Source organism: Equus przewalskii, chromosome 9, assembly GCF_037783145.1.
Source record: "Equus przewalskii isolate Varuska chromosome 9, EquPr2, whole genome shotgun sequence".
Lineage (NCBI taxonomy): Eukaryota > Metazoa > Chordata > Mammalia > Perissodactyla > Equidae > Equus > Equus przewalskii.
The window spans coordinates 6,822,161-6,836,552 of record NC_091839.1 but is presented as its reverse complement, the minus strand read 5'-3'; the positions used below and the strand labels follow the sequence as shown (position 1 = coordinate 6,836,552).

Here is a 14,392-nt window from a genome sequence, read left to right as displayed (position 1 = left end):
GTACAACGTGATGAATTGATATATGTATACATTGTGAAATTATTGCCACACTCAAGTTAATGAACACATCCATCACCTCACATAGTTACCTTATTTGGTGAGAAGGCTTATGATTGACGCTTAGCAAATTTAAGTATAGGAAACAATATTGTTAACCACAGTGACATCATCCATTAGGTCTCCAGACCTTATTCCTCTTAGAACTGAAAGTTTGTACCCTTACCAGCCTGTCTCCTTTCCTCTCACCCCCAGATCCCTGGAAACCACCATTCTTCTACTCTGTTCCTATGAGTCTTCCTTCCTTCTTTCCTCCCTTCCTCCCTTCCTCCCTTCCTTCTTTCCTCCGTCCACTCTCTCTTTCATGTATTTATTCATTGTGTTGAGGAAGACTACCTCTGAGGTAACATCTGTGCAAATCTTCCTCTATTTTGTTGTGGTGTCTAGGTTCATGCCTGGATCTGACAGGAGAAACCTGGGCTCCAACCCAGCCAAGCAGGGGGGGCGACCTTAGCACACTGACCACTGTGCTCCAGGGCTGGCCCCTCAGCTTAGCTTTTTTAGATTTCATAAAAAATGATATCATATAGTTATCTGTCTTTCTCTGACTTATTTCACTTAGCATAATGCCCTCAAGGTTCATCTATATTGGCAAAAATGGCAGGATTTCATAAAATTCATGGCTTAATAATATACCTTTGTGTACATATATCCCACATCTTCTTTCTCCATCCATCTGTTGATGGACACTTCTGTTGTTTCCATATCTTGGCTAATGTGAATAATGCTGCAATGAAGGAGGAGTCCAGAGATCTTGTTGAAACAGTGATTTTAATTCCTTTGGACATATACCCAGAAGTGGGTTGCTTGAGCATTTGGTGGTTCTATTTTTAATTTTTTGAGGACCTCCATACTGTTATCCATCATGGCTATTGAAATTGACATTCCCACCAAGAGTGTCCAAGGTTCATGTTCAGGCCAAGCATTTTAAGAAGCAAGCAGGGGTTCTCCACTCTCTTGTCTTCTGCCTGGATTCAAAGGACCCTGAGCCTTTAGGAGATGGTGGAATCACCGAATGGAAAAAGACTCGATCCCTGACACAATATTTGAGCCAGCTGATGCCCACATTGGGAGGTCCTGTGATTGTGAAATAAACTTCTCCTATTGAGCTTTGACATGGTGGGGTTTATGTGTTACAGCTGCGAGGATGATCCTAACCACTATACCTTCTAGATGTCATTGCCCACTAGCGCAGTGCTTCTGAAACTATTGTCGTTGTGGAGTAGAAACTGTTTTTCATATTTTCAATCTGTGATGGACTGATCCTTTGGGTCTATACTGTGTGCAACTAGAAAGGGCTCCTGATCGTATACTTGAATGTCACGAAAATGTCAAGTTGCTGTAGGTTTGGAAGCACTTACTGGCAATTTTTGCACTTATCGAGTTGCAAACTGTTAATGGTTGGTGGACCTGTACTGGCACTGCTTAAGCTTATTATCCTGTTTTATTTGCTCCATAGCATTTACCATTCCCTGTAATTATCTTGTGTGTTTGAGGTCTATTTGTTTCTGGTTTTATTCTCTGCAAGAATGTAAGCTCCATCAGAAAGAGATCTTCTTATGTTGCTCTGTTGCATTCCTAGTTCCTGGTACAGTGTCTGGTACATTGTAGGTGCAGAATGTATTTGTTGAGTGATTAGTGAATGACAAGATTTGGGGGGAAAGTTGGGAGAGGAGGCAATCCATACCTGTTAGGGAAGTCTCTACAGTCATAACCTGATGCCAATTCTAACCAGTTCACCGACAGCTGCCTGACTCCCTGGATTTGTGTTAGGTCTGAGTTCCCCAGATCAGGTCTGGCCTCTTACAACCCACCCCCCTAAGTTTCCCCTTAGAGATTGGACCACTCTGAACTGTCACTATTTGATGATGTGTCTATCTGCAAACCTGGTTGGTGAGTTGTGAGGGGATGGGGTTGGATCTGACGTGGTCACTGCTATGTCCCCAGAGTCAGGCAGCATGTTCAAGGCCCTTTGTGGTTGGCATAAATAGATACATGGCATGAATGCATGAATGTGGGTAGGAGGGGAGGCTTCCCTGGGGCAACAGTGCCCTACCCTCTCCCCTATGGCCCCCATCCCTTGCTAGGGTCCAAGGGTTGGTCTTGAGCTCAGGTCAAATAGGTGGCCATAGCTACACTTCCTTCCCACCTCAACAACCTCAAGGAGATGGCCCAGGCTGGCAACACTTGGCGGTCTAGACATTGAGGACCTGCTGTCCCACTGGGTCCAGATGGAGACTTTGAGCCATGTAAGTAATGCTGTTGTATATATTTGGTGGTTTGTTCATGAGCTGGAGAGCAGGTTACCGAGTTACCTTGTCCACTATGAATATCAAGAAGCTGATGAGAGTACTGATGGCACAGATAATAAGTGATGCAATTGATAATCTGAAGGCCCTCTGGGACGCCACCACTGCCAAGGCTCGTTCATTCCTATCGTTGTAGCGCTGGGTCTGAGTTTGTGGGGAGAGACAGAACAGCAATAGATGGGTTTGAAAGGGTTGTTGGATGGGCTTGAGCTATGGGATTGTAAGGACCCAGGATGGGGACCTGAACTGACAGGAGGAAGAACGTGGATGAAGTTGGTTCAGGGTAAGGGCCATGATGGAGAGGCAAGGGAGGGAGGATTGACATGATGCAGATTCTCACCTGGTTAGAATAGTACAAAGCTGCAGTCCCTAAGGGGCAACACAGGAGGTAGGCCACGAGTGACAGCACGAAGTGGTCGCTAGGGGGCCTCTCCGAGTCTTGAGGCTCACCACAGTCCTGACACATTTTTTCAAGTGCCTGTGAGCAGGGAACGGGTATGGCTCAGTACGGCTTCTGGACTCTACCATGCCCTCTGACCTCCTCCTTTTCACCTTCTTCTCTCCAATAAATTCTTCACTGACCCCTTTGAAATTCTCACTGACTCCCTCTAACTCCCACCATGTCCCCTCTAACCTCTCCCCATCCCCTTTTGATACCTCTCTGTCCCGTAGAACTCCCAGTACCCCACATCCTCATGCCCTGTAATCCCTCTCTTTTCCCTGTTACCATTAACCTATAACCTCCTATAACCTCCACCATCTTCTAACTGCCTCGCAGAACTCCATAGCTTGTCTCTCTTGCCCCTTCCACTGTCTCCCAAAAATCCCTTACTGACTATGGTGGCTGTCATGAGGCCTCCCTGAAGCCCCAGCTGACCCACTATCACCATTTGTTCCCATAACACCCTCATCATTCCCCAAAGCAGCCTTGTCTTTGCCCCTATAAACACTCCACAAGAAGACCCTCACTCAACACTTTAACACTCTCGCTTGTCAGCTGTAAAACCTTCACTGTCTCAGTATAAAACTCTCACGCTATGAAACCTCTAATGTCTCCAATAGCTCTCTGCTTGTTGCTTTTATAATATCCCTCACTTGGTCCCTATGACTTCGTGATGGTCGTGCTCTGACCCTTACTATTCACCCATAAGCTCCTCCCTTCCCCCATCCCCCATAACCTCTCACTTGGCTCCTCTAAGTCCTTCTTTGAGCAGCTAGAACTCTAAGTCCTCTCCCTGTGCACTCATATGTCCCATTACAAAGGCCTGCCCTGTCTCCCTCTAGCACATTTTCCCTCCCTCTGTAACCAGCTTCTTGAAACTTTGAACTCCTTCTGTGTCTGCTCATAACGGCTTCCCTCTTCTCCAAAACACATCCTCCCTCTACATACTTCTGTACACATTACACCCCCTTATGACACTCCCTTGCTCCCTCATTCCCCCTCTACACACTCTAACTCTCCTCCTCCCACCATGTTCCCCCATGAATTCCCTCCCTACTGTTCAATACCCCCATTAAGACATCTGCATCCAGCACTACCAAGGGTGCATTGAGCCTCCTCCTCACTTCCACCTGCCAGGGATTACCATGGAGACCAGGCAGGCCCCGCCTCCTATTCTGTCTTGCTACTACTATTGGCTGGCTGGAGGTTGTGTGTGATGGGTGGGGAAGCCAATACCTGGCTGCCTTTTGGTCTAAAGAGTTTTCCTCTTCTTTCAGGTGATTGATCAGTTCTGGGGGTGCCTTGGGGAAAAGCACCACTAGGGGAGAGAGTGATGAGGGCTTAGGAGTCCTGAGTTGCTTCAGGCACCTTAAGTGGCCATTGAAATACTTGGAGTCAGGTTCTTCAGCAGTGGAAGGTGATCTTCGTGAGAATTAATATCTTTTCCTGTGCTTGTTTGCCTGCTGTCTACCTCCGGCAAAGTCTCAGTTCACATCTTTTGCCTATTTAAAACATTTGGGTTGTTTTCATTACAGTTAAGTTTGAGAGTTGTTTGTATATCTTAGGTACAATTCTTTTGTCAGATATGTGATTTGCAGATATTTTCTCTGAGTCTGTATCTATCATTTGATTTTCTAAGAGTGTCATTTGCAGAACAAAAGTTCTTAATTTTGATGATGTCTGAGTTTCCTTTAATGGGCATGCTTTTGATATCATTTCTAAGAACTCTTTGCATAACCCAGGGTCAGGAAGAATTTCTCTTATGTTTTCTTGTAAAAGTTTGATAGATTTACATTTTACCTTTAGATCCATGATCCATTTAAGTTAATATTTGTATAAGATGTGAGGTTTTTTAGTCGAGATCAATTACTTTTTGCATGTGGCGGTCCAATTAATCTGACACCATTACAAACACCTGATTCTTTCTTTAATCTCTTTCTGCACTCATTGCATTCTGCTGATCTCTGTCTACCCGTTTGCCAATACCACACTCTCTTGATAATGTGCTGTAACCATGGGCCCTCTAGGACCATTTCAACTGACCCCATCGTATCAACAGAATAATTAAGAGTGGTTTTTCAGAAACTGAGAAACGACCCCTAGTCCAGTTCCAGTCGGTTGAGACCACCAACTCCTCTTCTGGGCCTGCACAAATGCCCGATAAGTGAGCTTTTGACGTCAAGAGGCTGAAAACTCCACCCTCAGATCATACTAATAGCACTGTTTTGTGACCATGTGTCCTATGAAGAGCCATGAAGCTGGACTGCACTTGCACAGATCATCAATTACTTCACTTCTGCTTACCTGCAATCATCTGTCTCCACACTTCAGACTGTCCTGCCCTTCATCCCCTAAATTTTGCCCCAAGCCCTCGCTGGGCAGACAGATCTGAGAGCTGATGCCTCCTGTCACCTTGCAGATCAATGTCGTAATAAAGCTCTATTCCCTTTTCAAAAGCTGATGCTGTAATAATTGGCTCTTAAGCACATCAGGTAAGGGATCCCAGTTTGGTGTGGTTACATTAGCTTTACCGTGATTCTGAAAATTGGGTAATGTGACTACTCCAACTTTCTTCTTCTTTTTCAGAATAGTTATGACTACGCTTTTCTAGATCTACAAGTTTGGTTGGTCTCTCAATAGGAATTGCTTTTGAATTTCATATCATTTTTGCAGAGATGCTGATACTTCCAGTTCACAACCAGGGAAGACTCTCCTACATTTATTCATTTCTTCTTTTATTTCTTTCATGAGCAGCTGTAGTTTATTTACACAGCTCGTACACATTTATTTGAGATTTACATCCAAGGACTTGATTTTTGGGCAGCTATTGAAAGTGGTAGTATTTTAAAAAATATTAGTTTCTGATTGTGTATAGCTAGTGTATTGGAAATACATAGATTTGTGTGTCATATTGCAACCTGTGATCTTTCTAATCCCATTTTGTCAATTCTAGGAGTGTTTTTGCTGATTCCCTTGGATTTTCCACAAAGACAATCATGCCATCTGGCAATAAGGGCGATTTTCTTTCCTCCTTTGTAATCCGTATGCCGTTTCTCTCTGTTTCTGACTTCTTGTGCTGATCAGGACTTCCAGGCCTGGAATAGGAGTGGTGAGAGTGGACATCCTTGCCTTGTTGCAGATTTCGGGGTGGAAGCCTTTCCTCCTTCACCGTTACATATGATGTTAGCTATGGGTTTTCTGTAAATACCCTTTATCAGGATGAGGAAGGTCCCTGTTCTGGTTTGCTGAGTTTTTATAGTGAATGGAGGTTGAATTTTCTGAAATGCCTTTGCTGCATCAATTGATCGTGTGGTTTTCCTTCTTTAGACAGTTAATATCGTGGATTACCTTGATTACTTTTCTAATGCTGAACCAGCTTTGCATTCTTGGGAGAAACCCCAGTTGGTGATGGTGTATGCTATTTATATCCTTCTGTTTCTGGTTTTTAAATATTTCATTGAGACGTTTTCTGTCTGTATTCGTGAGCGATATTGGTCTGTAGTGTTTGTACATTGTCTTGATCTGGTTTTAGTTTCAAAGTAATACTGGCCTGATAAGTTGAGTTGGGCAATTGTCCCTCCTCTTCTATTTTCTGGAAGAGATTGTATGGAAATGATATTACTCGTTTGCAGTAATTTGCTGGTGACTCTGTCTGGGTCTGGAGATTTCTGTTTCACAAGGGTTTTCTTCAAAAAATTATTTTATCTTATATACATATACCACATCCTCTTTATGCAATCATCAGTCGATGGGCACTTGGATTGTTTCCGCGACTTGGCTATTGTGAATAGTGCTGCAATGAACATAGGGGTGCATATGTTACTTTGCATGGTTGATTTTAAATTGTTTGGGTAGATACCCTGTAGTGGGATAGCTGGGTCGTATGGTAGTTCTATTTTCAGTTTTTTGAGGAATCTCCATACTGTTTTCCATAGTGGCTGCACCAGTTTGCATTTCCACCAGCAGTGTGTGAGGGTTCCCTTCTCTCCACACCTTCTCCAATTTTTGTTATTTTTTGTCTTAGTGATTATGGCCATTTTAAGCTGTGTAAGGTGGTAGCTTGGTGTAGTTTTGACTTGCATTTCCCTGATGCTTAATGGAATACTACTCAGCCATAGAAAAAGACAAAATTATCCCATTTGCAACAACATGGATGGACCTGGAGGGAATTATGCTAAGAGAAATAAGCCAGACTGAGAAAGACAAACACCAGAGGATTTCACTCATATGTGGAATATGAACAAACATATGGACAAAGAAAACAGTTCGGTGGTTACCAGGGGAAGCAGGGTCGGGGGTGGGCACAGTGGGTGAATGGCAGCACTTATGTGGTCACAGTCAAGAAATAATGTACAACTGAAACTTCACGTTGATGTAAACTATTATGACCCCAATAAAACATTATTTTCTTGGGGTCATAATGGTTTATGACATTGTGTAATTTCAGCTGTACATTATTATTGATCAGTTTCTGTATAGACTGCATCGTGCTCACCAGCCATAGTCTAATTTTTATTGGTCACCGTATATATGTGTCCCTTTACCCCTTTCACTGACCCTCCAACCCTTTCCACCCCTGGTAACCACTAATCTGTCCTTTTTATCCATGTGTTTATCTTCCACGTATGCATGAAATCATCAAAGATGTTTGTCTCTCTTTGTCTGGCTTGTTTCACTTAACACAATACCTTCAAGGTCCATCCATGTTGTTGCAAATCGCACAATTTTGTGTTTTTATGGCTGAGCAGTATTCCATTGTATATATATTCTACATCCTCTTTATCCATTTGTCCGTTGATGGGCACTTTGGTTGCTTCCTTGTCTTGGAAATTGTGAAGAATGCTGCAATGAACATAGGGGTGCCTAAATCTCTTTGGATTGTTGATTTCAAGTTCTTTCCATAAATACCAGTAGGGTGATAGCTGGATTGTGTGGTATTTCTATTTTTAATTTTTGAGAAATCTCCATGCTGTTTTCCATAGTGGCTGTACCAGTTTGCCTTCCCACCAGCAGTGTATCAGGGTTCTCCTTTCTGCACATCCTCTCCAACATTTGTTACTTTTTGTACTCATAGTTATGGCCTTTCTGACAGCTGTAAGGTGATATCTCATTGTAATTTTGATTTGCTAGTGATTTGATTCACTAGTTAGTGAAGTTGAACATCTTTTCATGTGCGTGTTGGCCATCTGTATATTTTCTTTGGAAAAAATGTCTTTTCATATCCTCTGCTTGTTTTTTGATTGGGTCATTTGTTCCTTTGTTTTTGAGTTGTATGTGTGTTTTATACATTTTGTAGATTAACCCCTTGTTGGATATATGATTTGCAAATGTTTTCTCCAGGATGGTGGGTTATATTTTCATTTTGTTCATGGTTTCCTTTGCTTTGCAGAAGCTCTTTAGTCTGATGTAGTTCCTTTTGTTTATTGTTTCCTTCCTTTCCCATGCCTGAGTAGACGTGGTATTCGAAAAGGTGCTACTAAGATTGTTGTCCAAGAGTGTACTGCCCATATTTTCTTCAAGGAGTTTTATGGTTTCAGATCTTACCTTCAAGTGTTTGATTCATTTTGAGTTAATTTTTGTGTATGGTGAAAGATAATGGCCTACTTTCATTCTTTTGTATGAGGCTGTCCAGTTTTCCCAACACAATTTATTCATGAGACTTTTCTTTCTCTGTTGCATGTTCTTGGCTCCTTCCTCAAAGATTAGCTGTCGATAGATGTTTGGTTTTATTCCTGGGCTTTCAGTTCTGTTCCACTGATCTGTGTGTGTGCCTTTTTGCCAGTACCATGCTGTGTTGATTACTATAGATTTGTAGTATATTTTGAGGTCAGGGATTGTGATGCCTGCTGGTTTGTTCTTTTTTCTCAGGATTGCTTTAGCTATTTTGGATTTTGTTGTTCCATATAAACTTTCGGATTCTTTGTTGTATTTCCGTGAAGAATGTCATTGTGATTCTGATTGGTACTGCATTGAATCTGTAGATGGCTTCAGGTAATATGGACGTTATAACTATGTTTATTCTTCCAATCCATGAGCATCGATTATTTTGCCATTTCTTTCTGTCATGTTGAATTTCTTTCAATAATGTCTTATAGTTTTCAGTGTATAAGTCTTTCACCTCCTTGGTTAAACTTATTGCTAGATATTTTATTCTTTTTGTTGCAGTTGTAAATGGGATTTAATTCTTGAGTTCTTTTTCTGCTAGTTTGTGTTTAGTGTATAGAAGTGCAACTGATTTTTGTAATTAGGCTTTGTATCCTGCAAATTTGCTGTAGTTGATTATTTCTAATAGTTTTCTGATGGATACTTCAGTGTTTCCTATATATGGGATCGTGTTGAAATACAATCTGCAAACAATGAGAGTTTGTCATCCTCCTTTCCAATTTGGACTCCTTTTATTATTTTTTTTCTAACTTAATTGCCCTGGGCAAAAGCTCCAGTACTATGTTGAATAGGAGTGGTGAGAGTGGGCGCCCTTGTCTTGTTCCTGTTCTCAGAGGAATAGCTTTCAGTTTTTCAACACTGAGTATGATGTTTGTCATATGTGGCCTTTACTATGTTGAGGTACTTTCCCTCTATACTCATTTTATTGAGAGTTGTTTTTCTTTTTTTGCTGAGGAAGATTCTCCGTGAGCTAACATCTGTTACCAATCTTCCTCTACGTTGTATTGGGTTGTCTCCACAATATGACCCCTGATGAGTGTTGTAGGTCTGTGCTGGGAATCCAGTGAGGGTCGCCAAACTGGAGCATGCCGAAGTTAACCACTAGGATCCCAGGCTAGATCCTTACTGAGAGTTATTTTCTTAAATGGATGTTGGATCTTGTCAAATGCTTTCTATGCATCTATTGAGATGATCATGTGGTGTTTGTTCCTCATTTTGTTAATGTGGTGTATCATACTGATTGATTTGTGGATGTTGAACCATCCCTGCATCCCTGGTATAAATCCTGCTTCATCATGGTGTATGATCCTTTTAACGTATTGCTGTGTTTGGTTTGCCAAGTTTTGTTGAGGTATTTTGCATTTATGTTCATCAGTGACATTGGCCTGTAATTTTCCTTCATTGTGTTGTCCTCGTCTGGTTTTGGTTTCAGGGTAATGTTGGCCTGAGTATGAGCTAGGAAACATTCCATGTTCTTCAAGTTTTTGGAATAGCTTGAGAATGATAAGTATTAACTCTTCTTTGAGTATTTGGTAGAATTCTGCAGAGAAGCCATCTGGTCCTGGACTTTTGTTGTTTGGGAGGTTTTTGATTACTGTTTCTACCTCTTTACTTGTGATTGGTGTATTCAGACCGTCTATTGTTTCTGATTCAGTTTTGGGAGGTTGTATGAGTCTAAGAATTTACCCATTTCTTCTAGGTATGCCAATTTGTTGGCATATAGTTTTTCATTGTATTCTCTTATAATCCTTTGTAGTTCTGTGGCATCCATCCTAAATTCTCCTCTTTCATTTCTAATTTTATTGGCCTGAGCCTTCTCTCTTTTTTCCCTAGTGAGTCTGGCCAAGGGTTTGTCAATTTTGTTTATCTTGTCAAAGAAGCAGCTCTTAGTTTCATTGATCCTTTCTACTCTTTTTTGAGTCTATATTTAATTAATTTCTGCTCTACTCTTTGTTATTCCCCCTCCTTCTCTCGGGTTTGGACTTTGTTTGTTTTTCTTTTTGTAGTTCTGTTCGGTGCAGTGTAAGATTACTTATTTGAGATTCTTCTTATTTGTGGAGGTGGGCCTGTACTGTTATGAATTTCCCTCTTCAAACTACTTTCGCTGCATCCCATAAAAGTTGTGATGATGTGTTTTGATTTGTCTCTAGGTATTTTTGGATTTCTCCTTTGATTTCTTCATTGATCCACTGGTTGTCCAGTAGTGTGGTGTCTAGTCTCCACATATTTTTGAGCTCCCCAACATTTTTCATGTAGCTGGTTTCTAGGTTCGTAGCCTCGTGGTTGGAAAAGGTGCTTGGTATGATTTGAATCTTCTTAAATTTATTGAGGCTTGCCTTGTTTCCCAACATGTGGTCTATTATTGACAATGTTCCATGTGCAGTGGAGAAGGATGTATTCTGCTGCTTTTAGATAGACTGTTCTCTATATACCTATTAAGTCCATCTGCTCAAGTGTTTCATTTAAATCTCCTATGTCCTTGTTGACTTTCTGGCTGGATGATCTATCCTTGATGTAAGTGGGGTTTGAGTTCCCCTACTCTGATTGTGTTGCTATTATTTTCTCCCTTTAGGACTGTTAATATTTCCTTTATATCCTGTGGTGCTCCCGTGTTACATGCGTATATATTTTGAGAAGGGTTTTAGTTACAAAATCCATTTCTTTAACAGCTATAAAATGACTCAAAGATTATTCTCTTTCTCCTTGATGAGTTTTGGGGGTTCGTCCTTGAAAAGCGGGTCAGTTTTCACCTAAGTTGTTGAATTTATGTGTGAAGAGTTGTTTATAGTAGCCCCTTAATTTCCTGTGATGTGTCAGGGATCTGTAGTGATGGTCTCTCCTTCATATCTGATATTGGTCATCTGTGTCATTTTTCTTCTTTTGTCCATCTTATGAAAGCTTTATCAATCATTTGCTCTTTTCAAAGGACCAGCTTTCAGTTTCATTGATTTTCTCTATTGTTTTTCCTTTCTCAACTTCATTGATTTCCACTCTTCTCTCTTCTGTCTTCTCTTTGCTCTGGGTTTGTTTTGCTCTTCTGTCGAGTTTCTTAAGTTGGAAGCTTAGATTGTTAAACTGAGACATTTCTTCCTTTCTACTATGAGCAGTGACGTTCTGGCCTTCCTTTCTAAGCACTGCTTTAGATGCAGCCCACATACCTTGATATGTTGCATACTTCATGTTTGATCAGTTAAAAACATTTTCTAATTTCCCTTGACCCACGAATTATTTTGACTTTTGTGGTTCATTTCCCAAGTGTTTGGAAATTTTCCCGTTATCTTTCTGTCTTTGATTCCTAGTTTACTTTTAATTATGATCAGCACATTGTTTTTCTATTTCTGTGTAAGAAATCACCACACACTTAGTGGCTTAAAACAGCAGTCATTTCTTGGCTCACAGTTGTGTAGGTGAGAAATCCCGGAGCAGTGCATCAGAGTTTTCTGTGCAGGTTCTCATAAGGCCGACATCAATGGGTCTGCTGAATTGTACTCTCGTTGGAGCTCTGGATACTCTTCCAAGCTCATGTGGTTGTGCAGAATTCAGTTCCTTGGGGTTTTGGGACTGTAGTCATTCTCTTTTCTTGTTGGTAGCAGCTGGGATAGGTTCTCCAATGCTAATGTCCGCCTGCATTCGTTGCTGTGTGGTCCTGTCCATCTTCAAAGTCATCACTGGAGCGTGTCTCTCCCTCAGCATCACTCTCACACTTTGAGTCTCGGAATTCCTCTGTCTCTGACCTCTAGACCCCGTTTAAAGGCCTCATGTGTTTAGGTTAGGCCCACCCAGATAATGTCCCTTTCTTAATGACCACTGTACGTTAACATATAATGTACACTGACCACAGGAGTGATATCCCCTTATAGTCAGAATCTCAGAGATTATATAGGATTCTACACCGGGAGGCAGGGATTTCAGGAGGGAGTATATTAGAATCCTGCCTACCGCAGTCACATATGATTTTGTTGGTATCATTTCATATGCATTGTATGACTTCTGAACTGGTGTTACTTGGTTGATTCAGTCCTAGCATGTCTGTAAGCTTTGCCACAAACATAAGGTCACTTTCCTGAGAAACTGTGTTTTTAACCTACTGGTTGTATTTGTTGTTGTTGGTGCTGCTGTCAAGTGGATTCTGACTCATACTGACCCTCTGCACAGCAGCGCTGAATCCTGCTTGGGCGTTTTGCAGCATCCTCTTACCAGATTAACTCTCTTGCTGGAAACAATTTAAAACATGGGTCAAAATGTTTGAAACATTGGTGTGCAAGACATTGGATGCCAGACAAGAAAGTGTATTGATTCCTGAGAGAAGGGAAACGAATGAGGTGAACCCTAAAGTTGCTGTCACTTACTGCCTGGAAGGAGTTTCTGGGTCCCAGTGCAAGGACGGGGAACCCATACAGAACCCCCTGTCTCCCTGAGTTGATGGGATGGAGCTAGGACTGCAGAGAAGCCAAGGCGGCTATGGATCACAGGGCAGAGTACTGGAGAGGAGCGCACTGGACAGGGAGAGAATCCAGAGATCTGCAGAGGGGCCCCGTCAAGTAATCACTGAGTACTGATAAATGTCTGTGGGTGAGGAGACTTCCTGAGGGTGGAGAAAGAACCATCTGAACTATTAGAAGGAATGAGCCTCAGAACTCTCAGAGGGCCGAGGAAAGTGATTGGTTTCACCAGTCAAACGGGAAAATCTCCTAATTCAGTGGTCATTAGGTAGGTGCTCTTGCCTCAGTATCTGGGAAAGATTAGCCCTGACTAACTGCTGTTTGGTGCTGAACACGAAAGCTTGAAAGCAAGACCTGAAAAGATCATTCTGTTACTTAACTGTATCCCAAAAGAAAGATTAAGAGTATTTATAGATATCCCCCCAAAATCCAGAACTCAACATGTAAAATTGACAATATTTGGCATCAATAAAGCGTTATAAGTCAAGTAAAGAAATAGGAAAACATGGCTCATAATGATGAGAAATATCAGTTCATTAAAACCAACCCACAATGTACCCAGATGATAGAATTAATAGACATAGATATTCAGATAGATATTGTAACTGTATTTTATGTGAAAAAGAAGCTAGAGAAGATATTAAACATGAGAGAGATAAAAAAAAAAGATCCAGATTGAACTTCTGGAGATGAAACCTCAATGTCTGAGATAAAAGTTATGCTAGATGAGATTAAGAGCCGATTAACCATTGCAGAAGGAAAGTTTATTGAAGTTGAAGTCAAGGTGATAAAAACTATCCAAAATGAAACAATGTGAGAAAAAAAGATTGAAAGAAGGAAATGAATCAAGTTTCAGTGAACTGTGGGACAACTTTAAGCTGCTTCTTATACTTGCAAGTGGAATCCCCAAGCAAAAACGTAGTTGAAGAAAAATTGGCTGAAAATATTGAAAACATGATGAAAACTACAAATCCACAGATCCAAGAACCCCAAAGACCCTGAAGCACAGGAACTGGAAGAAAACTATACCAAAGTGCATCCTGATCAAATTCTCAATACTCATGATTATAAGAAAATCTTGACAGTGGCCAGAGGAAAAAGACAGGTTACAGCAGAGGAACAAAGCTACGGATGACATCCAATGATTCATTGGAACAAGGCAAACAAGAAAACAGGGGAGAGGAATCCTTGAAGTGCTGAAAGAAAAAGGAGTCAACCCAGTAAGATATCTTAGAAAGGCTGAGACAAAAAAGGGCATTTTCGGATATACAAAAGCTGAAAGGATTCATCATCAGACAAACTGTGCTACAAAAAATTGTTAAAGAAAGCTGTTCAGGTAGAAGTCAAATGACATCAGCTGGAAATTTGGATCTGTGCAAAGCGATGAAGATCACTAGACATAGTAACTATGTTGATAAATATATTTAATTGTTAAATTATGTAAATCATGTTAAAGGTGAGCTGAGAGTTTAAAGCAA

At 41.1% G+C, this 14,392-nt stretch overlaps 1 long non-coding RNA gene across 1 annotated transcript; it reads right to left on the bottom strand.

Moving 5' to 3' along the window:
- Positions 1–811: 811 nt before the first annotated feature.
- LOC139073462 (uncharacterized) lies at positions 812–14,110 on the bottom strand. Its single transcript, XR_011522223.1, has 4 exons — positions 14,018–14,110; positions 5,113–5,203; positions 2,707–2,844; positions 812–2,510 (listed from the first exon to the last, which is right to left on the bottom strand). It is a non-coding gene; the product is annotated as an uncharacterized lncRNA (long non-coding RNA).
- Positions 14,111–14,392: the final 282 nt, after the last annotated feature.